The following is a 24,042-nucleotide window of genomic DNA, read 5'->3' as shown; positions in this document are numbered from 1 at the left end:
GGGCTGTCTGCACTATCCTCCTTCCTCCGGGTCTTCCGAGAGCCTGCACTCTTGACCTGGGACAAGGGATGCAGGGACAGCCACCAAACCTTCAAGGATGGTATCACACATCTTCTCCAGATTTGTTTCAGGAGAACAGTTTTTTTATAAGAAGTCAAAACAGAGCGTCGTTTTCTTCACGAGTATCATTCTCTGCCATTATCATTTGTTTTCAGTTTGTTACATTTTGACTTCCTTTCTTTAACAGAGATGTCAAGTCCATTGTAAGCTCTGGGTAGAGATGCGTGGTACAAGTATTTCAGAGAATTAAATGCATTCCTGTGTCAGCATGCAGTCCCTTCCTTACCTCTGAAAAAGGACACAGATGGGAGCCCTGTCTCAACATTTGCTCTGAATACTCTAGGGAATATGTGAAGCATTTAAGCTGGTCAAACCACACCTACCTGGTAAAGTATATGTGTCATAAAGCAGATTTATAATAGAAAATAATTTTCAAATGGTGTATGTAGTTTGATTTGAAGACCTCTCTACCATTTGCCAGCCACATTAAACAAAACAATAAGAAACTACATGGGCTAATTTAAAAGGAATGCAATATTCCACATAAGAACTTAGTTGAGGTGCTTTATGTAACCACAAGTCTTGACTGTTGGTAGCAGACATTTATCTATGGAAAGTTTAGTGTCCTCAATTTTTCGTAGGGACTCATGCCAAATATCCTCCCTTAACGCAAATGCATTAATTGTTTTCTGAGGAATTTATGTTTTTCCCTAAATTATTTGGCAGCCCAGGTAAGAACATACCAAAATTCTCCACTCTTCTCCTCGTAAGGGATGTAGAAGTGAGGGGCAGATAATAATAATAATAATAATAATAATAATAATAATAATAATGACTCTGCAAAACTGAGCCTTTCTAGAGTCAAAACAAACCTTGAAAGCCTTCAGTTTCACCCCAAATTTAGAATCCAAAGTTTAAATGGAAATGCCTGAAATTATATCCTTTTGTTCTCTCATATCTATCTTCAGCCTCCAAATCCAGTGAATGTTTTTCCCACAAATGACCTTCCAAACATGTTAGATGACTTTCATGTTCCATTTTTTCCAAATTACATCAAGCGATTTTTAAAATGAGACTTAAAACACTCCATCTTGTGTTTCATCTAATAACAGAAATGTGCGACCTAATGACCCTGAAATCCTTAAAGCTGTGTCTTTTTCCTATGTAAATGATTTATCATAACATAACTTGTATGTTGTCACATTTGAATGCAGGTAGGTGTTATAACTAGACACTGAATGGGAAGAAGGTACACGAGTGTGTGAAAAGCCATGAATGTGATGGTGGAAGCAAGTCAAGGATGGGAATGAAGGGGAGAAGGAGAGAAAAGTGAAACTGCAGGTACACAGGCATTTGGAAAGAGGTGCATCATGGCTGGTTCCTTTAGCACAGATTTTACCTTTAAACTCGGGAACAAAAAAATTTAAAAATAAATAAAAAATAATGTCAGGAACAAATCTGGATGGGCAGAAATCAAAACATGAAAGAAGGAGGGAAATTAAAATGAGTACATCAGGAATTTAAATAAATTCAGGTGCCCAGATTTAAAAAAAAAAAAAAAAGAAGAAGAAGAAGAAAAGGAAAGGAAAGGACTCCTAGAAGTAGGACACTATCTTTGTTGCAATCTTATAATCTTGGGAAATAGCATGAGAAAGAAGAGTAGAGACAGAGACCTGGTTTTCTTGATATTATCTCCTTGCAAAATGATTGTCATTAAAACCTAGTAAAATTTCATTTACTTCCAGAAAATGAAATGCACAAGTTGGGGGGATCTAACTTGGACTAGAGTTTCCCAAAATGGATTTATGATACAAAAACAAACAAACAAACAAACAAACAAAAAGCCTCCGAAAGCTTGTGTCCTTCTAGCCCTGGATGTGCTGGTGATGCAGACGGAGTCTGATTCTTTGTTTCCTTGTTGGTAAGACGCATTTAAAAACATGCACACTTCTTGCCTCAGGATTACCGTGGCTTTCCAATGAAATATATGACAATATTTTGTAAACTGTACTATACCATGGAAAAACCAGGGATATTATCATCAATATACATGAAAGAAGACTTTTTTAAGTTACAGCTGACAATCCACTAAGAGTGAGCCAACACCTGATTGGCCTTAACAGAAGCTCAGTGAGTGAAGTGATGCTGTTTTCATCCTTACTGGTTAGGCTATGCTGGTAAAAGACCTCAAAGGAAATTATTTCCATCTTCTTATGTCTAAATGGCTGGTAAGGAAGAAGGACCGCTTACCTTACTCTTTGTTGAGAACAGAACCAAAATACCCTAAAAGAAATTACAAGGAGATTTCATTTGGTTAGAAATTGACTATAAATACCTATAATCATTTTCAAATCCCATTTCTTATAGTTTTAGGCATGGGAAAAGAAAGAAGTTGGTAATTTGGAGAAGAATCCCCTAACAATCCTCTGTGTGAAAAGCATACTCTTGAGATGCAGAGGGTATATGTGCCCAGCCCGGTAAGGCAGGAATCCCTTCTCTGAGAGGTGGGTGATTTTCATGTATATAAATATGTGAAGAGAGGGGTGCCTGGGTGGCTCAGTCAGTTAAGCGTCTGCCTTCGGCTCAGGTCACTATCTCAGGGTCCTGGGATCAAGCCCCATGTTGGGCTCCCTGCTCAGCAAGGAGCCTGCTTCTCCCTCTCCACCCCCCCCCCGCCTGCTCGTTCATGCCTTCTCTCTCTCTCTCAAATAAATAAAATCTTTAAAAATAGTAATAAATAAATCTGTGAAGAGAGTCAAGAGTTACAAAGCACACCCCTTAAATAGCCATCCCACAGGCCCATGAAGAACTCTTGCTTCCTTCCCTAACCTTCAAGAAACAGTTTTCTTTTTTTTTTTTAAGATTTTATTTTTTGACAGAGAGAGAGACAGCGAGAGCAGGAACACAAGCAGGGGGAGTGGGAGAGGGAGAAGCAGGCTTCCCGCCGAGCAGGGAGCCCGATGTGGGACTTGATCCCAGGACTCCGGGATCATGACCTGAGCCGAAGGCAGACGCTTAACGACTGAGTCACCCAGGCGCCCAAGAAACAGTTTTCTAGAGTGAGCACTTCCCACTTCCCAAGAACCCCTTCCTTCTTGTTCTTTGAAAATCATCCCTCACCATAAACTGCCCCTAACTCTTGGGGTGTGAAATAGGGCAGATAAAAGGCACCCCCATCTATTCCCAACTGCCTCAGCTTGGAAAATAGAGCTGAAATGCATCCACATATATTCAAAGGCCTGTGACTTTCTGTAAATTCCTGATCGTTTGAATAGAATATTTAAAACTGAGAAGAGAGAGACCAATCGTTGACCAAAAACTCAGCTATGGTATCTGATGGCTAAGGAGAAAAAAGACCATGAGAAGACTGTCAGAAATAGAAAACAGTCCTCATACAGAACCCACTACCAGATTTCTCAGTCTGTACTAACCAAAAGCCAAGCAGCTAGGAAGTTCTGGGGTTCCACACTGAACCTTGTGTGCAGCATGCTGACTTGACTGGCGGCCAGTGTGTGGCCAAGAAGGTGCCCCAAGGGCATTGCTCCCTGAGGAGGCAGTCCTTAGGAGGACCTACCAGAATTGCTTCCACTAAAGCCCTCCTGGCTTGCCATTATTGAGACATTCTCACAAGATCCCATCTCGCAAGTGCTGGATTCATATAGGTAGTCCTTTATCCAAGAATTCTGCAAGTATGCACAACAAATATCCAAAAATCACCCGTAAGGTGAATTTACTCCTTCAATTATGTTACTTGTGTTCTATTCCCTTAGTTTTTCCTTGTAAAAAGAGTTTTATTTTAAAACCATATTAGATTTACCGTAGAGTTTCTAGGCTTTGGGAAGGAGGGAGGAACCAGAAGGATTTGCTTAAGAGGCTCGGGGTTCCCTTCTGGGGTGATGAAAGCGTTTGGAACTAGATAGAAGTGTTTGCACAACACTGTGAATGCACTAAATGCCACTCAATTGTCCACGTTAAAAATGGTGAGTATTATGTTACGTGAATGCCACTCAACTAAAAAAGGTATTAGAATGCGATTTAAGATTCAGGGAGCGAAGGGCCTTGCATTAATTAGAAAAATCAACCTCCTGGCCCGTAAGAAAACACGCCATTTCCTTCTTTGTTTCTTATGGAGAAACCCTGCCATGATCACACTCAGAAGCACATGAAATCATCTTTCCCAACCCAGAGACATTTTGGCCCTGTGATGAGTTAGTCAACAGCGATTGTTCCTCTGGGGCCTGGCACTTGGCATTTAACATCTTCCTCCCCTTTGAGGTGCAGGGTACAATGGAAATACTGTATTCCCTTTTCAGACATGTTACAACTCTCACAAAAAGATTGCCATGAAGAGGTTCTTGTCCAATGTACTGGTTGAAGTATGTCCAATTATTATTGGTATTGTACTTTTCCTCAATCTGACTTATCCAATGACTCATCTCTGTAGGATTCCTTAAACAAAACCTATTTGGAATTTAGCTAATCTGTCTTGGAAAACAGAATCCAAGCATAGAGATTTCCCACAGAAAGGGATGTGTTTGAAAAACTAAACAAAAAAACACCAAAGAGATCAGACTTGTGGTTACCAGAGGTGGTGGGTGGGAGGAGGGGGATTGGAGGAAGGTGGTCAAAAGGTATAAACTTCCAAGGGTGCCTGGGTGGCTCAGTTGGTTAAGCGTCCAACTCTTGATTTCAGCTCAGATCATGACCTCAGAGTCCTGGGACTGAGCCCTGTGTAGGGCTCTGTGCTCAGTGCAGAGTGTGCTTGCCCCTCTCTCTCTGCTCCTCCCCCTGCGCATGTGCACTCGTTCTCTAAAATAAATAAATAAAACATTTAAAAAGAAAAAAAAGGTACAAGCTTCCAGTTCTAAGATAAATAAGCACTAGGGATATCATGTACAACATGATGATCATATTAACACTGTTACGAGGTATACAGCAAAGTTGTTAACGGAGGAGATCCTAAATTCTCATCACAAGGGAAATTTTTCCTTTCCTTTTGTTGTATCTACAAAAGATGACTGATGTGAACTAAACCCACGGCAGTAATCATTGCATAAAATATGTAAATCTAACCAACATGCTATACACCTTAATTTGTATAGTGACGTTTGTCGATTATTTTCCAATAAAACTGAGTCTGAAGGGTGTGTTTGGAATCACCTGGTATTTTTTTTTTTTTAAAGATTTTATTTATTTATTTGACAGAGAGAGACACAGTGAGAGAGGGAACACAAGCAGGGGGAGTGGGAGAGGGAGAAGCAGGCTTCCCGCTGAGCAGGGAGCCCGATGCGGGGCTCGATCCCAGGACCCTGAGACCATGACCTGAGCCGAAGGCAGACACTTAACGACTGAGCCACCCAGGCGCCCCAGAATCACCTGGTATATTAGCAAGGGTTCTCCAGAGAGACAGATAAAGAAATTTATTGCCCAGCCAATTTATTGGCTCATGATTCTGGAGGCTGAGAAGTCCCAAGATCTGTAGCTGGCAAGCTGGAGACCCCAAAAGCTGATAGTGGAGTTCCAGTCCAAAAGCCATCAGCCCTGAGACCCATGAAGAACCAGTGTTTCGGTTTTCAATTCAAATCCAAAGACAGGAAAAGAATGATGTCCCAGCCCAAAGCAGGCAGATCTTCAACTGACTGGGTGAGGCCCAACTACATTAGGGGGTGTGCAATGGACTTCATTCAGCCTACCAATTCAAATGTTAATCTCATGCAGAAACACCCTCAGACACACCTGTGGCCCAGTCAAGTTGACACATAAAATTAACCATCGCACCTGGTCACAGAACTTTGGACCAGGTATCACATGCCTCACAGCTCCCAACACAGGGTCTTACCAAAAAAAAAAAAAAAAAGGTAGAAACTCAAATATTTGTTGACTGGGAAATGCAGTCTTTATTTTCTCCAAATTTGTTAATTATGAAGTGTCTCCCGTAAAAATATTCGAGTAGTCCTCAAGCCCAATGAACCGTTTAAAATAAACTATATTTACTTTATTAGCCTTGAATGGTGTAACTGCTTATAAAAATGAGCAAGGAGAGGGTTCCTGATGTCATAAGGCCACTTTCTCGATCCTTTTCAGACCTACAGAAGTGTCCAGAGATGGGCAGGTAAGGACCCGAAGGAGGACTGCTTCTGAAGAGAGCTGAAATATGTGGACTGAGAATTTTTGTTGTAATATGTTAATGTAACTAGCATAATTGGAAGGAAACATTCTACACCAGCAGAGAGAGGGTATATTAAATCATGCACTGGCATGAGAGGTTTAGGGCATGGACTGAGGGGAGAAACCACCTAGCCGAGGAAAACAACCTGACCGTGCCCGTTGGTTCCAGGCAAGGTTGTCAATCTGTTTCTTGAGTTGTCAAATGGGGAAGGCAGCACTTACCATACAGTGCCTATGTCAAGTAATTCAGACATTACTCAATTTAGTAGAAACGTTCTATAAACGTCAGCTATCTTTTAACTCTGTGGACATTTGGGAAATTTGTCACACATGGCTAAAGAGTTGTCTTCTCCCAAGAACTACAGATCAGCAGGCAGAAGCCACAAAGACAGCTCCATGGTGTGATCAGATTAAGATCCCAGTCACCCTACCCAAGGTACTGGAGGCAACGTGGCCATAAGGAGTGGAGGCAGGTGCAGCCTGTCTCTAGAACCCCCGAGTCCCTGTAAGGGCATGGGACATGTTAATGTGCTGCCCACACAAGGAAGGATGTGGTCAGATCCAAGAGCCCCTTTCCTGCTGTGGATGAAAGAGGAAAACAGAAACAAGCATACCCCAATCATCTCTAGGTCATTAATGGAAATAATGAACATTCACCTCATTCCTGATCCTCAAGCCAAGCTCAGCAGTGGTCAGAAGAGCGGCAGAGTCCATTCCCATGGGCTCTGAACTGCTTCTCAGCCTCATTCACCAGTTTCCTGGGAGGCCAACTTCCCCACTGAGGTCTATCTACTGACTCTGCTTTTTTTTTTTTTTTAAAGATTTTATTTATTTACTTGACAGAGAGAGAGCACAAGCAGGGGGTGCAGCAGGCAGAGGGAGAGGGAGAAGCAGGCTCCCCAAGGAGCAGGGAGCCTGATGCAGGGCTCCATCCCAGGACCCCGGGATCATGACCTGAGCTGAAGGCAGTTGCTTAACCAACTGAGCCACCCAGGCGTCCCAATCTGCTGACTCTGCTTAATGCCCTTAGTGTTCAAAGTATGGTCCAAGGACACAAGTCCAATGTCCTCCAGCGACCATCTTCAATATAAACATAATGTTCCTTTTACTTCCAGTGCCTTCCAGTGTAGTTGTGACAAAGCTAGCTTCCCATCCTCTACATGGCTAGATCAGACCCACAGGCTGAGTACAAAGGGGTAATACCCAGGCAAAGAGAGTCAGAGGCATTTGAAACAACATGGTGTTGTCTCCTCCACTCACCCACACTGATGTCTGAAAGACCCCAGCAAAGACGATTACTTGGAGAAAGACAGGATTTTGTTGCTACTGTTGCTAAAATTTAGTCATTCCAGAGAAAAGAGATCCTCAAGCCTCTCAAATCATTTATCATGACACAATTTGGGAGAAGCGAGAGGGCAGGTTTTAGGAATGGAGGAAGATAAGGGGCGGGAGAGAAAAAAATACACACCAAGCACTGGACAGCTAGGTTCAGGGCTCAGGAGCACCGAGAGACACTGAGCATCTGACATAGTAAAGATAAGAAAGCAAAAGAAAGATAAATCTGGAACTAGAAGCAGGAGGACACCAAAGAAAAGACCCCATCTGCTAAAGAGCAGCTTTTCCATTGCTCTTTCCTCATTTAGCAGAGGAGTCAAAACACACCCTATGGTTCACAAGAGAGGGAATGTAATAATGTCCTACAAGGTTAGTTGATAAACAATCAAATGTTTTACAACATGGGGGGAGGGGTGATAATGGCTCTTAATTGCCACATAAATTTTAAATGGTTCTTCAACTCTAACCTTCCCTGCAAAGCACTGGATCATGTTATTGGCCTCATGTACACAACTGGCCTTCACAGTTCCACCTTCTTGGAGGTCTCTATGTGCAACTTGAGTCAATTAATTCCTAATGCATCAGAGCCCAAATTTTGCAGAGAGCATGTGCTGACTTGAGAAATCAGCATCCTACTATGTGTTGAAAATAATGCTATAACCTCTCTCCACTATCATGCATGCTCTGTTTTAGTGGTGGAATTAAACCCAAGGATCTGAGTTTCTAGTACATTTGGCATTTGAGCAATGCAGGTTTGAACTCTGCTGGTCTGCTTATATGCAGATTTATTTTCAATACAGTACAATTCTGTAAATGTATTTTCTCTTCCTTATGATCTTCATAGCATTCTTCTCTAGCTTACTTTACTGTAAGAATATAGTATATAATACATATAACATGCAAAATATGTGATAATCAACTGTCTATGGTATTCTGTGGCTTCTGGTTAAAACAGGCTATCAGTTGTCTGGGGGACTCAAAAGTTACATACAGATTTTCGACCGTGTGTGGGGGGTGGATAGTACACCTAACCCCACTGTTGTTCAAGGGTCAACTGTATACCAATACACTTCGATTCAGGTAGCACCACATTAAACAGAACACTGAGATTTTGAAAGGAACTTACAACAATCTCAGTGATTTGAAGCTGTACATCTCAAACATTAATATGCACCCAAATCAGCTGGGGGTCTTGATAAACTTTATTTCTGATTTGGTAGGTCTGAGTTTCTAACATATTCCCTGGAGATGCTGATGGTGCTGGGCTACAGTCATGCTTTGATTAGCAAGTGAAGAACAACATGTGAAGGTAAACAGCGTCAGTTTCCAAGATAGAGTGAGAGTAGTATTAATACAGCTTCAAAGAAACAGAGTTAGAAGGATCCCTAGCGACCATAAGCATGGATTCTTGAGATCACTCAAAAAGTCACCTATGGAGGAAGAAACCTTTTTAAGATTTTAGAGCTAGAGAGAGAGCAGGAGGGGCAGATGAAGAGGGAGAGAGAATCTCTAGCAGACTCCGTGCTGAGTGTGGAGCCCAACGTGAGCTTGATCTCATGACCCTGAGATCACAACCTGAGCCGAAACCAAGAGTCAAAAGCTTAACTGACTAAGCCATCCAGGTGCCCCAGGAAGAAACCTTCTAATAACTTCTAATTCTTAGGTCAACTTCCGGTGCTCTAAAATCCAAAATCCAAATGGCAAATTTGCACATGTGAAACTCCTTCCTGAAAGTTTCATCAAAACATTCAGCTTGCAAGGCTTTCATTCTTCACTTATAAAAGGAGATCAAAGTTTCATTTTCTGATCTAGTTTCATTCAAGATCTGATGGAAAGTGGTGGTTATGCAGGTGCAGGGAAGAGGGTCTCCTTATCATCTGGAGACTAGATTAAAAGAAAATTGAAAAGATATTCTCTAATTCCACTCTCTCCTTTTATTAAGGAAACATCATTTTGATCTCTTCAGGGTCACTCAGTCACATTAATCACTGGAAAATGTGGTACTAAAATCACTAATTTTTTTAAAGATTTTATTCATTTATTTGACACAGAGAGAGAGAGAGCACCCACCAGGGGAGCAGCAGAGAGAGAGAGGGAGAAATAGTCTCCCTGCTGAGCAGGGAGCCCGACATGGGGCTCAATCCCAGGACCCTGGGATCATGACCCGAGCTGAAGGCAGATGCCCAACCGACTGAGCCATCCAAGGCGCCCCTAAAATCACTAATTTTTAACTCCTGATTCACTGCTTTGCTTCTACATTCTTAAGGAAAACTTTCCATGTTTAACCTTTACTATTTGGATGAGTACTTTACAATTATAAAACTTTATGCAGGGGCACCTGGGTGGCTCAGACGGTTAAGCGTCTGCCTTCGGCTCAGGTCATGATCTCAGGGTCCTGGGATCGAGTCCCGCATCGGGCTCCCTGCTCCTTGGGAGCCTGCTTCTCCCTCTGCCTCTCTGTCTGTCTCTCTGTCTCTCATGAATGAATAAATAAAATCTAAAAAAAAAAAAAAACTTTATGCAAAGATGACAGAAACGGGCTTTAAACAAAGTTTGGCATCTCAAATGGCTTACAAGCAAAAGGCAAGCCTGATGACCTCCTCATAGGACCAAAGGGCTACAGTCAATAGGAAAACAGTGTCCAGGAGCAAGAACTGTTATGTTAAATATCCTGTCAGTGATGGGTTGCCTGGGCTTATAATAAGTGTTCTAAAAAAACTAGTGAAGATGTAGTTACAGGGCAAAGCCACACACCTAAAGAACTAGCAGAGGATAGGGATTATGAAGAAGTTGTGGTATACACACACACACACACACACACACAATGGAATACTACTCAGCCATCAAAAAATGAAATCTTGCCATTTGCAACGACGTGGATGGAACTAGAGGGCATTAGGCTAAGCGAAATTAGTCAATCAGAGAAAGACAATTATCATGATCTCACTCATATGTGGAATTTAAGAAACAAAACATACGATCATAGGGGAAGAGAAGAAAAATAAAACAATGAAATCAGAGAGGGAAACAAACCATAAGAGACTCTTAAGTAGGAAACAAACTGAGGGTTGCTGGAGGGGAGAGGGTCAGGGGATGGGGTAACAGGGTGATGGGCATTAAGGAGGCCATGTGATGGAATGAGCCCTGGGTGTTATATAAGACTGAGGAATCACTGACCTCTGCCTCTGAACTAATACACTATATGTTAATTAACTGAATTTAAATAAATAATTAAAACAAAAACAAGAACAAAAAACAAGGATTCTCTTGTCCAACACCGAGGAAAATTGCTAAGGATGCTTCCTCCTGCACAGAAACAATGTGCTTGTATTTGTCTTACAAAGAATGGAGACTTCAATTAAGTCTAAGACCAGGCAAGAAACTTTACATGAGCCCTGGTCCTGTGGGAAAATGTTAACAAATTGACACACTGGATAATTCTCTTTATGCTGAATTTACTGCATTTTAAGCCTTTAAAAGAAATCTCTTATTTTGGTCTTCTACCGTATTATCGAACACTTTGGTACATGATCTTCTCAAACCCTTGAAATGTCTGCTTTGTGTGTCTTATGAAATACTTACTATAGAAAAGTCCAGTTTTAAATGGCAAGGAGACATATAGAGATTAAAATACTCTTCCTTACACTTAAGCAGCTCAAAGTCCAGGTGGGGAGACAGATGTGCACCCAAATAGGGCATGAAGAGAGGGGGCAGGCAGCTGATCTTGGTTTGGTATGAAATGTAGCCTCAAGCTTCCAAAATGGAATGTGTATAGCCAAGTGGTTAAGAACAAAGACCTACGAGCAGAGAAAGTCAATTATCATATGGTTTCACTTATTTGTGGAACATAAGGAATAGCATGGAGGACATTAGGAGAAGGAAGGGAAAAATGAAGGGGGCGAAATCGGAGGGGGAGATGAACCATGAGAGACTATGGACTCTGAGAAACAAACAGGGTTTTAGAGGGGAGGGGGAGGGGAGACTGGCTAGCCCAGTGATGGGTTTAAGGAGGGCACGTACTGCATGGAGCACTGGGTGTTATACGAAAACAATGGCTCGTGGATCACCACATCAAAAACTAATGATGTATTGTATGGTGACTAACATAATATAATTAAAAAAAAAAAAAAAAAGAACAAAGACCTACCATTAGATTCTCTGTGTTCAAATCCCCGCTGCTCCACTTACTATGTGTCCTTGGACAAATTACGTAACTTCTTGGTACCTCAGTTTTCCCATGTGTAAAATCCTATAAGGATGGGAAGATATTGATGAAGGAGATGAGGAAGGAAGGTGAAGATGATGATGGGGGGGAGGAAGGAGAGGAGGAGGAAACAGAGGATGAGTAATGGAACACTGATGGATTCCAACCTTCCTTTTTTAATTTTCTCCAGTCCTTGGGAGTAAGTTACCGTCTTTTCTTTTTCTTCCTCTTCTGCTTATTTGTCCTGTTTTTTGAAGTCTCTTTTCTCTCCCTTTATACATCATTCTTAACTTATTTCAGGGAAAATACCCTGAGCAGAATACAATGGAAAAAGAATTTCTAGCCCTTTCTGTTCCAAATTCATTTTTATCTCTTACTGTGTCAACAAAAACTTTATGGAATCAACACCACCACGCTCTGTGGGAAAAAAGGAAAAGGTTTTGCTCCCTAGCTCCACTAGAAGCTGTAGGGTGTGAGGTCCCTGGGTAGTAGTGCATAGAATTCTGGTTTTCCTTTCTCTGTATGGAGAGATTACACTGTGTCTCCATGTGAATATGGACAGTTAGCATTTACCAAAATGTACCTGCCTACCTTCTCGTTTAAAAAGAAAAAAAAAAAACCTTTTTAAAAATGGGGTTATAGGGGCGCCTGGGTGGCTCAGTCGGTTAAGCAACTGCCTTCGGCTCAGGTCATGATCCTGGAGTCCCGGGATCGAGTCCCGCATCGGGCTCCCTGCTCGGCGGGAAGCCTGCTTCTCCCTCTCCCACTCCCCCTGCTTGTGTTCCCTCTCTCGCTGTGTCTCTGTCAAATAAATAAATAAATAAAAGTGTACAAGTTGCCGTTACAATAAAACTAAGTGTGTATACACACACACACAAAGAACAGTACCCTCCCTATAGAGTTGAAGATTAAATGAATCGAGATATGCAAAGTCTTTAGCAGAATGACCTGTCACAGAGTAAGCTTTACCTAAGTGGTAAGCTACTTCAATTATTCTTCTGAAGACTGACCTATTTGATTCCCGAGGACTTTGTGTAGAATAGAATCCTCCCAGAACCTACAGGGTGAGAGAGCAAACCAGAAGAGGGGGCCGTTCTTAATTTGCTCATAGTGAACATATGTCTGCTCCCTCCCATGGTTTTGGGAATAGTGAAACAGTTCATCTCCAAATGCCACAAAAGCCTAAGAAAAGTTTGTTTTCTGTGCCTAATATGTTCTCACTCAGTCATGTGGGCTCTACCAACGGTGGGGAACTTACTCAGTGTGTTTCCAAGCACTGAAAACAGGCTCAGCCCAGTGGGCTTAATCTGTTACCCGAAACCTTGGCAAGGACTTCGTGCTCAGAACAGGACTGATTTACAGTAGGGGTAAAAAATAGAAAGGAGAAATATTAAAGTGCAATCATGTTTCTATTTAAAAGTGGTTACTGCCAGCAGTATTGCAAAATAATGCGGGCCAGTGACCAGAGAGCTGCACCTGCACCAATTCCAGCTGCAGAACCCTGGAACTCTCGCTGAGATTGCTCAGTAACTCTTGTACTTAGCACCACTGGCAAAAATTTGGCAGACCTTATATGCCCACAAAAACACACGTACACACTCATACTCACACATACACTGGCAGTTGGCTTAGCCCTTGTACTAAGACACTCTGTTTAGGATGGTCAAGATGGTATTCTTCTTTTATAACTACTTTCAGAAAATATTTTTCTTGTTAGTCTTTGAACTGAAACCATATGCAGCTTTATATCCAGCCATACTGAGTTCCCCCTAAATCAAGTGTCATTTCTGTTACGCATGTGCCTTTAACATCTGCACAGCTCTAGAGGAAAGAGCTTGTCTACCTTTAGGAAGAGCCATTAAAAAATGGTTTGACATTCATTTATGTAGTATGGTTTTCTGAGGAGTTCCTGGTGCAATAATACTACCATAATATTTAGTAAACTTATGGCAAATTGGAGAGCTCATTTTGGTGTCTGGATTGCAATAGCAGCCAGTCCTGGAAGTCCTTAGGAAGACGAAGAGTTGAGTATCAGCCCCACTCCTCAGCATCTGCCTGCCTGCTCGCCTGCCCTTGGACAAGATACTCTGGGGACCTCAGTTTGCTGATCTGTACGACAGGAATTAAAGACCCTGTCCTGCCTAGCTCACCAGGATTGATTGCTGTGAACAATTTAATGGAACTATACATGAAGGGAGTTGTAGCTTACACCACTAAAGTCACTCAGCAAAAGCAAGAACTTATTTAAAACCCCATGAAAGAACTCAAAAAAGAAGCAATGTGTTGGCCTCCATCTTTCCTTCCCTGGAGGAACCAATCTTGATTGCTGCTGAAATCACCTATTTTCTCTTACCAACAAATATTCTCGAAATATTTGATAACATGGTGATGAAAACCAAAATACTGATTGAATTTTGTCCCTACAAATACATTGTTTGGTAACTTAGAGGTCTCTTAAAAATGAATGGCTGGTAGGGGAGAGGGTGCAGGGAACATGTATACAGTCTCTAAGACTCTCTGAATAAGACCAGAGAAGAGAGAGGAAGCTTAAAAACATAAAGAACAGGAGCACCTGGGTGGCTCAGTCGGTTAAGTGTCTGACTCTTGATTTCAGCTCAGGTCATGATCTCAGGGTCCTGGGATTGAGCCCCACATCGGGCTCTGTGCTCAGCAGGGAGTCTGCTCGGGATTCTCTCTCTTGCTCTTCCTCTGCCCCTCCCCCAGTTCATGCTTTCTCGCTCTAATTTTTTTTTTAAATATAAGCAAAATATGATTTCTTTTTTCTATTTTATTTGGATTTCTCTAAATCAAATTTCCCTGACAAAATCAACCATTTAAGTTTTGTACTTATATCTTTTAATATTTTATCCTCAAATAGAAAAGAGCAGCCATGCGAATGACTTATTTTAATAAAATGTGCTCAGTGCAATGAAAAGGAGAGATACTTAACACAGCTCTTAGGAATCAGGAAAGGCTTCTTAAAAAGGAAATTCCTAACTGAGCCCTCAGGTAAATGGCAATCCCAAAGAAACAACACCCTTTCCAGCTGGAACAAACCCATATTTTCTCCAATAAACTTTGTAACGATATCGTCCATGCTTCACAGAGAACTTTCTTCATGCCCAGCACCAAAGGAGAGGCCTGAGGGATTTCCATCTTGCTGGCCATTGCAGAAAATTTGTTTAAATGATCCCCAATAGCATGGAGGAAGGCCACTTAAAACTAATTAAGTGTACACCTAGTTGCCTTGAGCAGAAATCAGAGAGGTTCTGAAATATATATCTAAGCTATATCTAGGCTTCTAGTCTTTTTTTTTTTTTTTTTTAAAGATTTTATTTATTTATTTGAGAGAGAAAGAATGAGAGAGAGCGAGTACATGAGAGGGGGGAGGGTCAGAGGGAGAAGCAGACTCCCTGCCGAGCAGGGAGCCCGATGCGGGACTCGATCCAGGGACTCCTGGATCATGACCTGAGCCGAAGGCAGTCGCTCAACCAACTGAGCCACCCAGGCGCCCTCTAGGCTTCTAGTCTTAAGTCAGATAATGACTACAACCGTGGTCAAGTTTATTTAAACCTCTAGGTCTCCATTTACCCGAGGGCAGAATTCTCTTAGTTTTTACTATTTGGATTGGTCTCAGAATTGTTTTTTATTTTAATTCCAGTATAGTTAACACACATTATTATATTTAAAGATTCAGTTGTACAGTATAGTGAATCAACAATTCTATACATTACTCAGTGCTTATCATAAGTGCATTCTTAATCCCCATCACCTGTTTCACCCATCCCCCCCACCCATCTCACCTCCGATAACCACCAGTTTGTTCTCTATAGTTAAAAGTCTGTTTCTTGGTTTGTCTTTTTTGCTTTGTTCATCTGTTTTGCTTCTTAAATTCCACATTAAAGCAAAATCATCTGGTATTTTTCGTTCTCTTATTTCACTTAGCATTATAACCCTCTAGATCCATCCATGTTATTGCAAATGGCAAGATTTCATTCTTTTTTAGGACTGACTAATATTCCATTGTGTATATATACCACAACTTTATCCGTTCATCTATCAATGGCTAGTTGGGCCGCTTCCATAAGTTGGCTATTGTAAATAATGCTGTGATAAACATAGGGGTGCCTATATATTTTGAATTAGTGTTTTTGCATTCTTTGGGTAAATACCCAGTAGTGTGATTACTGGATTATAGTGTACTTCAATTTCTAAATTTTTTGAGGAATCTTCATTCGGTTTTCCAGAGTGGCTCTACCAGTTTGTATTCCCACCAACAGGGCAAAAGGCTTCCTTTTTCTCCACATCCTTACCAACACTGGTTTTTTGTGTTTATTTTGGCCATTCTGACAGGTGGGAGGTGATAGCTCATTGTGGTTTTGATTTGCATTTCCCTGATGATGAGTAATGTTGAGCATCTTTTTCATGTGTCTGTTGGCCATCTGGCTGTCTTCTTTGGAGAAATGCCTGTTCATGTCTTCTGCCCATTTTTTAAATGGATTATTTGGGTATTTGGTGTTGAGTTGTATAAGCTCTTTATATATTTTGGATACAAACCCTTTGTTGGATATGTCATTTGCAAATTACCTTCTCCCATTCAGTAGGTTGTCACTTCCTTCTATTGATGGTTTCCTTTGCTGTGTAGAGCTTTTTAATTTGTTTTAATCCTCTGGGCCCTTAAGATCTTCAGTTAGTTTTCATCTCTGTTCTTTTTTTTTTTAACCTCTATTCTGTTCATAATCTTTCTACAGGTAAGTGGCCAAAAAAATACATATGTGGACATAGCAAGTAGATTCATGCACACAGTGAGTTCAGAGCTATTTGCATCAGTGGGTGCTGGATGATGAACTCTGAAAGAACAAAAAAGATTTCAGGTGCCTCTTCTACATGCAGCCTCTCTGCTATGCAATGAGCTAGTTGGCCTATCACTTTCAAATCAGCAACTTAGGTGTCTCATTTCAGAAAGGAATTCATCAGAAACTCATTAGTAAGGCAATTGGTTTGACCCTGGTACCTGCTTAGTAATTTGTTCCTGGGTACTATACCATAATCAGAATTTAATGTTTCAAGGACCACAAGAAAATCACCTCAAAAGAACTGAAATTTGGTTCTTATTTTCCCACTAGCATTCAAGTCTTTTGAAAATATGTGAGCCTTCTCTATGTGCTCAGCCTACTAACACATAACTGAGAGCCCAGGGAGTGAAATCCTGACAGTTCCTATTAAGGTAAAAATGGGGTTACAGAATTCATTTTCAAAGTTTCTTTCCAGTTTATTTTTTTTTTAAATTAAATTGGCACTACCAAATTTAATGACAAGGCTACCCTGCTGAGTTCAGAGCCCAGAAAGCTATTGTCTCCCTGGTCTATGTATCCTACTCTGCTCTAATGTTTCCTATAATGCGACTAATAACCAACCATCAGCAATAAATGCCTTGTCATCCCATTGTTGCACACAGCGATAGCTGGAGCAGTGATACTGACAAATGAACCCGCGTAATCACTTTGGATTTCTTTGTTACATTTCACAGTATGAAGACAGCTTCTGCTCAGCACGTCCCCAAAAAACAAACAAGCACTATTGCTGTCTCCTCCATCAATCTCTCCTTATTGTTGTCATTCAAACCCCTGCACTGCCCTCACCGCCAACCATCTTCTCAGAAAAGTAAAACATCCCAGATCTTTGAGTGTAGACCTTTGATAATCCCTATCCCACTGTTCTTTTGCCAACTGTATCCAAGAAAGAAATGGGAATCCAGAGAGTGAGGGATAGAAAGAACACAAACTTTCTCTACTCTTCAGGCTGTTTTCCTTGGGGGAAAAAGAAAAGAAAAAAGAAAAAAAGAAAGCTCATTAAAATCCAGTTGAGTCTGACATTTTCCCTTTTACCTTTTCAATCTTTTTATAGTTTCAAATCATTAACTATCAGCATGAAGCTCAAAGGTAGCTCTCGCCATCTATGAAATGGTGACACATTTGACAATAATGCTTTTGAAGAGCCTGTCACATTCACTCCCCAAACAAGTCTCATTAATGCTCAAACTGTCTTTCTTTTCTCTCTGCTTTTCTCCTGATTTCTCTCTAATTAGCTTGTTTTTTTATGTTCCCTCGTTCCACAGTTTGAACTTAAAAAAAAAAAAGAGGTGGATGTCATTTCCATGAACCCCAAGGCCAAGTTAATCAGCAGAATTAATGACTCTATTACCCATTAGACTGGGGGCGGTGGCGCTTAACTCTGAGCACCCAGCACTCGCCTTCTACCATGCTTCTTCATTTTGCGCTGACAAATGTAAACTTTCGCTCTCTCAGAGCAAACCCTGAGGTTCAACCCATTTGTACAGCATTTCTTTTCCCTTCAGGGCATGAATCTGGAAGAGAGGTTGAAAATGTAGCCACCTCTGTCTGCAGCGTCCATGCTGAGAAAGTGTCATGGTATTAAATGAGGATGGATAAAAGGAAGTCTCAGGAAATACTAGAAGAGTCATACCCTAGCATTCCCTGTATCACTTGCTACAATTGATAATTCCTTCCTGTAGAACAGTTCACAGTAAAAACACACTTCAGCGTTTTTAAAAGTCATACTGTGGAAGTAAAAGATATATGGAAAATTGAGTCAGCAGACAAGTTGGTTTGATCAATTTTAACAAATGTGATTAGAGGTTGAATAATTTTTGAAATTCATTTTCAAAAGATGGAGGGCAAAAACTTCAACTAGTTGTTTCCTCTTTGAACGAGAATCGACAAATAGTATTCTTTTATTATAAAAGTAAACACTAACACAAAACCAATTAAACATTTTGTATGTATTCAAAATACTTCATTTTAGAAGCCTCTATCTAGGAGCTGTCAGAAGATTAGGAGAGGCTGTACCTTTCATAACTCAACAAAAACACCTTCCATAGAAGTTCTGAGTTTAATTTTTAATGATATTGCTATCAATAAAAAGATAAAGAAAACAAACACACATCTGGGCACTCAAATGGCTTCTAAGGAGTAAAACTACCAAGACCATTTCAGAGAAAAGACTTGCACTTTTCTTCAGCTATACCTCCACTCCCATGTAACGTAAAATGCTTTTTGGTATCATTTGTTGGGTTATCTTTGCCTAAGGAGATTATTCTCAGAAAAATTTCTTTTTAAGGTGAAAATCTTGTCCTGGTTGGGCTTGAATTATCTTGCGCCAAAAAAGAATGTCTGTACTTATTATGCCTTCCAACCTTTCCTTGTCCTTCACCCTCAATTTAGTCTACAAAATACAACTGAAAGGATATTGACAAGAATGATAATCTTAACACTGACTTTATTCTTTTGCCACATCTATTCATAGAAACAATACCATTCTTGTTCACTGGCCTTTTTATTTTTAATGAAGGGAAATCCTCAGGGCATTAAAAAAAATTAAGTCAATAGAAGAACTCAAACTTTCAAGAAAAAAAAGGTTAGAAAAAAATGACATTTCAATGGTTATTAATGGGAGTTTTGTGTTACAAAAGCGTATTTGCAATACTTAGAAATGAAAGGAAGAATATTTGCATTGCTAGGAAAATACCACAATTAGCATAGCTATCTTCAAATATCATTGAAAACATAAGCCATCCAATTTCTCTTTGATGGGTAGTCAACAGGTGTGAAATAAAACGTATCATAAAAATAATACATTTTATTTACATAAGAAAGTGGCTTCAAACATTTCCTTTTAAGAGTCAATGTAATGCGGGCGCCTGGGTGGCTCAGTTGGTTAAGCGACTGCCTTCGGCTCAGGTCATGATCCTGGAGTCCCGGGATCAAGTCCCACATTGGGCTCCCTGCTCAGCGGGGGGTCTGCTTCTCCCTCTGACCCTCTTCCCTCTCTTGCTATCTGTCTCTCATTCTCTCTCTCTCAAATAAATAAATAAAATCTTTAAAAAAAAAAAGTCAATGTAATGCAATGATCTTTGTCCCAAATCTGAAAACCAGGAAATAAAAATTCTAGTCCCAGCCTTCCAACCTGTCAACCCCTCAGAATGTTTATGGGTAACCAAGGGGTGGAGGCAGGAAGTGTGAATTTTACCAACTTCTTTGCCTTATCTCTATACAAAAAATAATAATATAACATGAAGCCATATTATAGGTAAATTAAAAATAGTATATAAAAATCACTACAAAGATTCCTACCACAAAGAAAAATTTCCAAGACCTCATTCAAAAATTTACACACATACACACACACACACACACACATATTGAGAGTTCTATTTGTGTTTATCTATCCTTTGCCACAGATAAACAGTCATTTATCCCATGTCTTCTTTCTCTTGCCTTTATCCAGGTGATACAAGATAATATACTTTGGGGAATTCCTGAAATGTCTTTGTGTTAGGTTGTCCTCCTAAGTGTTCTTATAGCATCCTCTAGTTATCTTATATACCATTTATCTCATTTGGCTCTCTCTATGCCCCATTACAAAGCCATGAGGACAAGAACTGTGTTGTGTTTTCAATTGTATCCTAAGAACCTAGTACACTGTCTGACCCATAGTTGGCATGAACAACTTGTAGAATACACAAGCGGGAGAAAATTGAGTTGATTAACTTAAGCTTCAGTCAGCAATTATAAACTTTATTTTCCTTATACAGCCATTGACAATTACCTCCAGGTTACCTAAAAACCTAAGACACATCCTAGAATGCATAAAAGTATGAGAGTATTTTTGTGTTAAGTTCAGGTGAATAAAGTTGATGGGAAGAAAACAATCCCATGTCAGACACATTACTTTACTGGCTACTTTTTACCCTTGACTTCTTTTAATACTTAAAATGTCAATAATGCAAACACATGAAAGAAAATATATGTGCTTCCATGTTCGTTGTAGCATTATTCACAATAGCCAAGATATGGAAATAAGCTAAGTATCCACCAACAGATGAATAAATAAAATATATTTGTATTTTTATTTTATATTTTAACTAATAATTTAATATATATTCAACCTTAAAAAAGGAGATCCTGGATTTGCCACAACATGGCTAAATCTGGAGAATATTCTATTTAATGAAATAAACCAGACACAGAAAAAAAAATTACGTTCTCATTTCTATGTGGAATCTAAAAAAAAAGTCAAATACACAGAAGCAGACTAGAACACTGACAGAAGTTGAGACTAGAACATTAATTACAAAGGATGGGGATGTGGGGGAAATGGGCAGATATTGGTCAAAGAATACAAAACGGCAGTTATGTAGGATGAGTAAGTCTAGAGAACTAATATACAGTGTGATGACTGTAATTAATAATACTGTATTGAATACTGGAAATTTTCTAAGACAGTACATTTCAGGTGCTCTCATCAAAAAAATAAAAAGATGGTAACTATGTGAGAAGATATGTTAACATGATTGTAGTAATCATTGTATTTATGAACATGCTGATTAGTTCATATTATACACCTTAATTATGTGCAAATTTTTAAAAAGTAAATAATTCAACATTTTAAGTTAGGGTTTTTCCCTGCTGGAGTGGAGGGGGGTGGGAGGGGTGGGGAGGCTGGGTGATGGACGTTGGGGTGGGTAAGTGCTATGGTAAACGCTGTGAATTGTGTAAGACTGATGAAGCACAGACCTGTACCTCTGAAACAAATAATAAACATTAATAAAAAAATTAAAAATAAATTAAGATTTTTCCCAATTTCCAGAAGAAAAAAAATGTCTAATACTTGAACTCACTTTCCCCTGCTTGAAAAGAGAGCGCTCTCAGTCCTGACTCTACATTAGGATCACTTGTAGTACTTTAAAAATATTGCTGCTCAGACCCCACCCCAGAGATTCCAATTTAATTGGTCTGGTTTGGGGCTGAGGCACTGCCATTCTTATGTCCAGCCAGGGTTGAAAAGAGCTGTTCTAGAAAAAGATGGTGAGTGTCAATCAAGAAATAACATCTTTACATTAGAGTTCATCCATAAAGACCTTCAGATGCTGTGGGAAGTCAGCACCTTCTTTCATAAGGGACATTCACCTTCTTTATTTCAGTGCTTATGACATGCATGAACTCTACAGGTAATGCCCAAGACCACAATAATGCTGAGAGTCACTAGTGAGTTCAGTGACAATGTAATTTCTATCATCGGAAGACAACGGCATATATTTCTCACTTCCAAAGCTGACTGGGCATAAGAATCACCTGAGAAACTTCTTAGGGGCAGACTGCAAGGCACCACAAGTGACTAACTGAATCCAGGATCTCCAGAGGTAAAGCCCTGTTATACATTTTTATCAAACTACCCAAGGGATTCTTACATGTTTGGCTTGTTAATAATTGTTAGACCTGCATAAAGTATGTCATAAATACACAGAAACATTTCATTCTGAACCCAAACCCTTTCTGTGGTGTGATAGAAAGGCAGTCTATAGACTCCAACACATCTGTATTAGAATTCTAGCTTCACCTTAACCAAGATTTGTGCCCGTAAGTTACCTAAAGCCTCTGTGCAGCTGAGAAAGTGAGGATAAGAGTATGTCCCTCAAGAGTTGCTGTGAACTACCCCACGATGTAGAACACAATATAGATGGCCAATACATGTCTGTTCCTTTCTCCCCTCTCCTCTTCTCTGTAATGTGATCAGTGGAAAAAGAACAATAGAAATAGGTAAAATACAAAGTATGGCTGACAAATGAGAAAAATACAAATACAGGGTATTAAGAACATGTTAATCATTTCCTTTAAATCTAAATAATTTCCAATAATTAAAGGGTAAGAATCAATGCTAACTTTTTCTGGGATTCACACTACCTACAGATTAAATGATTTTCTGAAATATTTTGAACTCATAGCATAGCCATGTTTAGTTGATTTGGGTAAAGGGTTTGGAAACAATTCAGAAACTATGACTCATAACAAATTCATGAAGGCAAAAAGAAGATTCCATTTGAAATTGCAGGTGTTAATTATGAAAAAGAAAGATACAGTAAAATCAGGTCTACCTTGTAGTCCTCTAAGTAATTCACTCTTCTCAGAGAAAAGAACTTGACTTCTACTCCTTTATTTATAATATAAAAAGTCAACGGCCCCGTAAGGCTTCTACTAAAAATCCTCTTCTAAACAAGGCGAGTTCAATTCAACAAATATTTTTTGACCAACCAAATGTTTTGGCCATACAAATGCCAAAAACTTTCTCCTTTGAACTCCCAGGCTATCTGGAATATGCTTCTGCTACCACACTTTCACACCATTTTGTAAGTATCTGTTTCCTTGTGGCTCTCCCCTACTAGACAGTGTTCCTCTAAAACAGAAACCAGAACATATTTATCTTTGAATTCTTCTTGCTCAACACAGCGCCTGACACAAAGTGGCTGGGGGAAGAAGAGACAAAAAAAATTGGAAGAAAGAATGTTAATGTTATCCAGCAACAAGGTATTGTGTATTCAAATTATATGTTGGTATATATCAAGCATTGGACAAAGCCCAATCTCATTCGTAAAGCAAGAGAAATCTAAATAAAATATTAGCAAGTTGACTCTAACAGTACACTAAAAGAATAGCTAATAAATCATTACTAAGTGGTGATCACGTCAGGAACACAACAATGGTTCATTGTCAGAAAATGTATCAAGGAAATTCACCATATTAAAAGGTCAATAGAAAAATTATTTTTATCTCAGCAGATGCCAAGAAGGTATTTGATAGAAAGAAACTCCCATAATAATAAAATTTAAACTGAAGTAGATACCAACTTCAGGATTAATGGTGAATCTCTGGAATCATTCATATAAAAGAACAGTAAAAGTAATTTCTGCTATTAACTCCATTATTTAGCATTCTCATATACATATACAACTAAACATTTTTGAAAACATAATTATGGGAAAGAAGGAGGGCAAAATTACCACTGTTTTAAAATGATTTATTTGTAGGGCACCTGAGTGGCTCAGTGGGTTAAGCGTCCAAATCCCGTCTCTTGGTTTTGGCTTGGGTCATGATCTCAGGGTGGTGAGATCGAGCCCCACCTCGGCTCCACACTCAGTGTAGAGTCACCTTGGGGTTCTCTCTCTCTCCCTCCCTCTCCTTCCCACTCTGCCCCTCCCCTCACTCATGCACACTGTTCTCTCTCTCAAATAAAATCTAAAAAATAAATAAAATTAAGTAAATTGGCATATTTGTATACCTAAAAGAATCAAAAGATCAAACTGAAAAAAAAATAGAAAATTAGGAATTCAGTGAGATGGTCAGATAGAAGATAATCTGTTGTCCTGTTTCTTCCAAGAAACTTAACTACATTGGCTACAGGCTCCTTCCCCACCCCCC

At 39.8% G+C, this 24,042-nt stretch overlaps 1 long non-coding RNA gene across 1 annotated transcript in view; it reads right to left on the bottom strand.

Moving 5' to 3' along the window:
• Positions 1–16,429: 16,429 nt before the first annotated feature.
• Positions 16,430–24,042, bottom strand: part of LOC110586761 — a 200,782-nt gene continuing 193,169 nt past the window's right edge. The window contains exon 3 of the long non-coding RNA XR_002480728.1: positions 16,430–16,617. This is a non-coding gene — a long non-coding RNA (uncharacterized LOC110586761). The remainder of the gene's footprint in view (positions 16,618–24,042) is intronic.

The sequence above is a fragment of the Neomonachus schauinslandi genome, chromosome 8, assembly GCF_002201575.2.
Source record: "Neomonachus schauinslandi chromosome 8, ASM220157v2, whole genome shotgun sequence".
NCBI lineage: Eukaryota > Metazoa > Chordata > Mammalia > Carnivora > Phocidae > Neomonachus > Neomonachus schauinslandi.
Note: the sequence above shows the minus strand (reverse complement) of the source record. Positions and strands in the feature narration are given on the sequence as shown.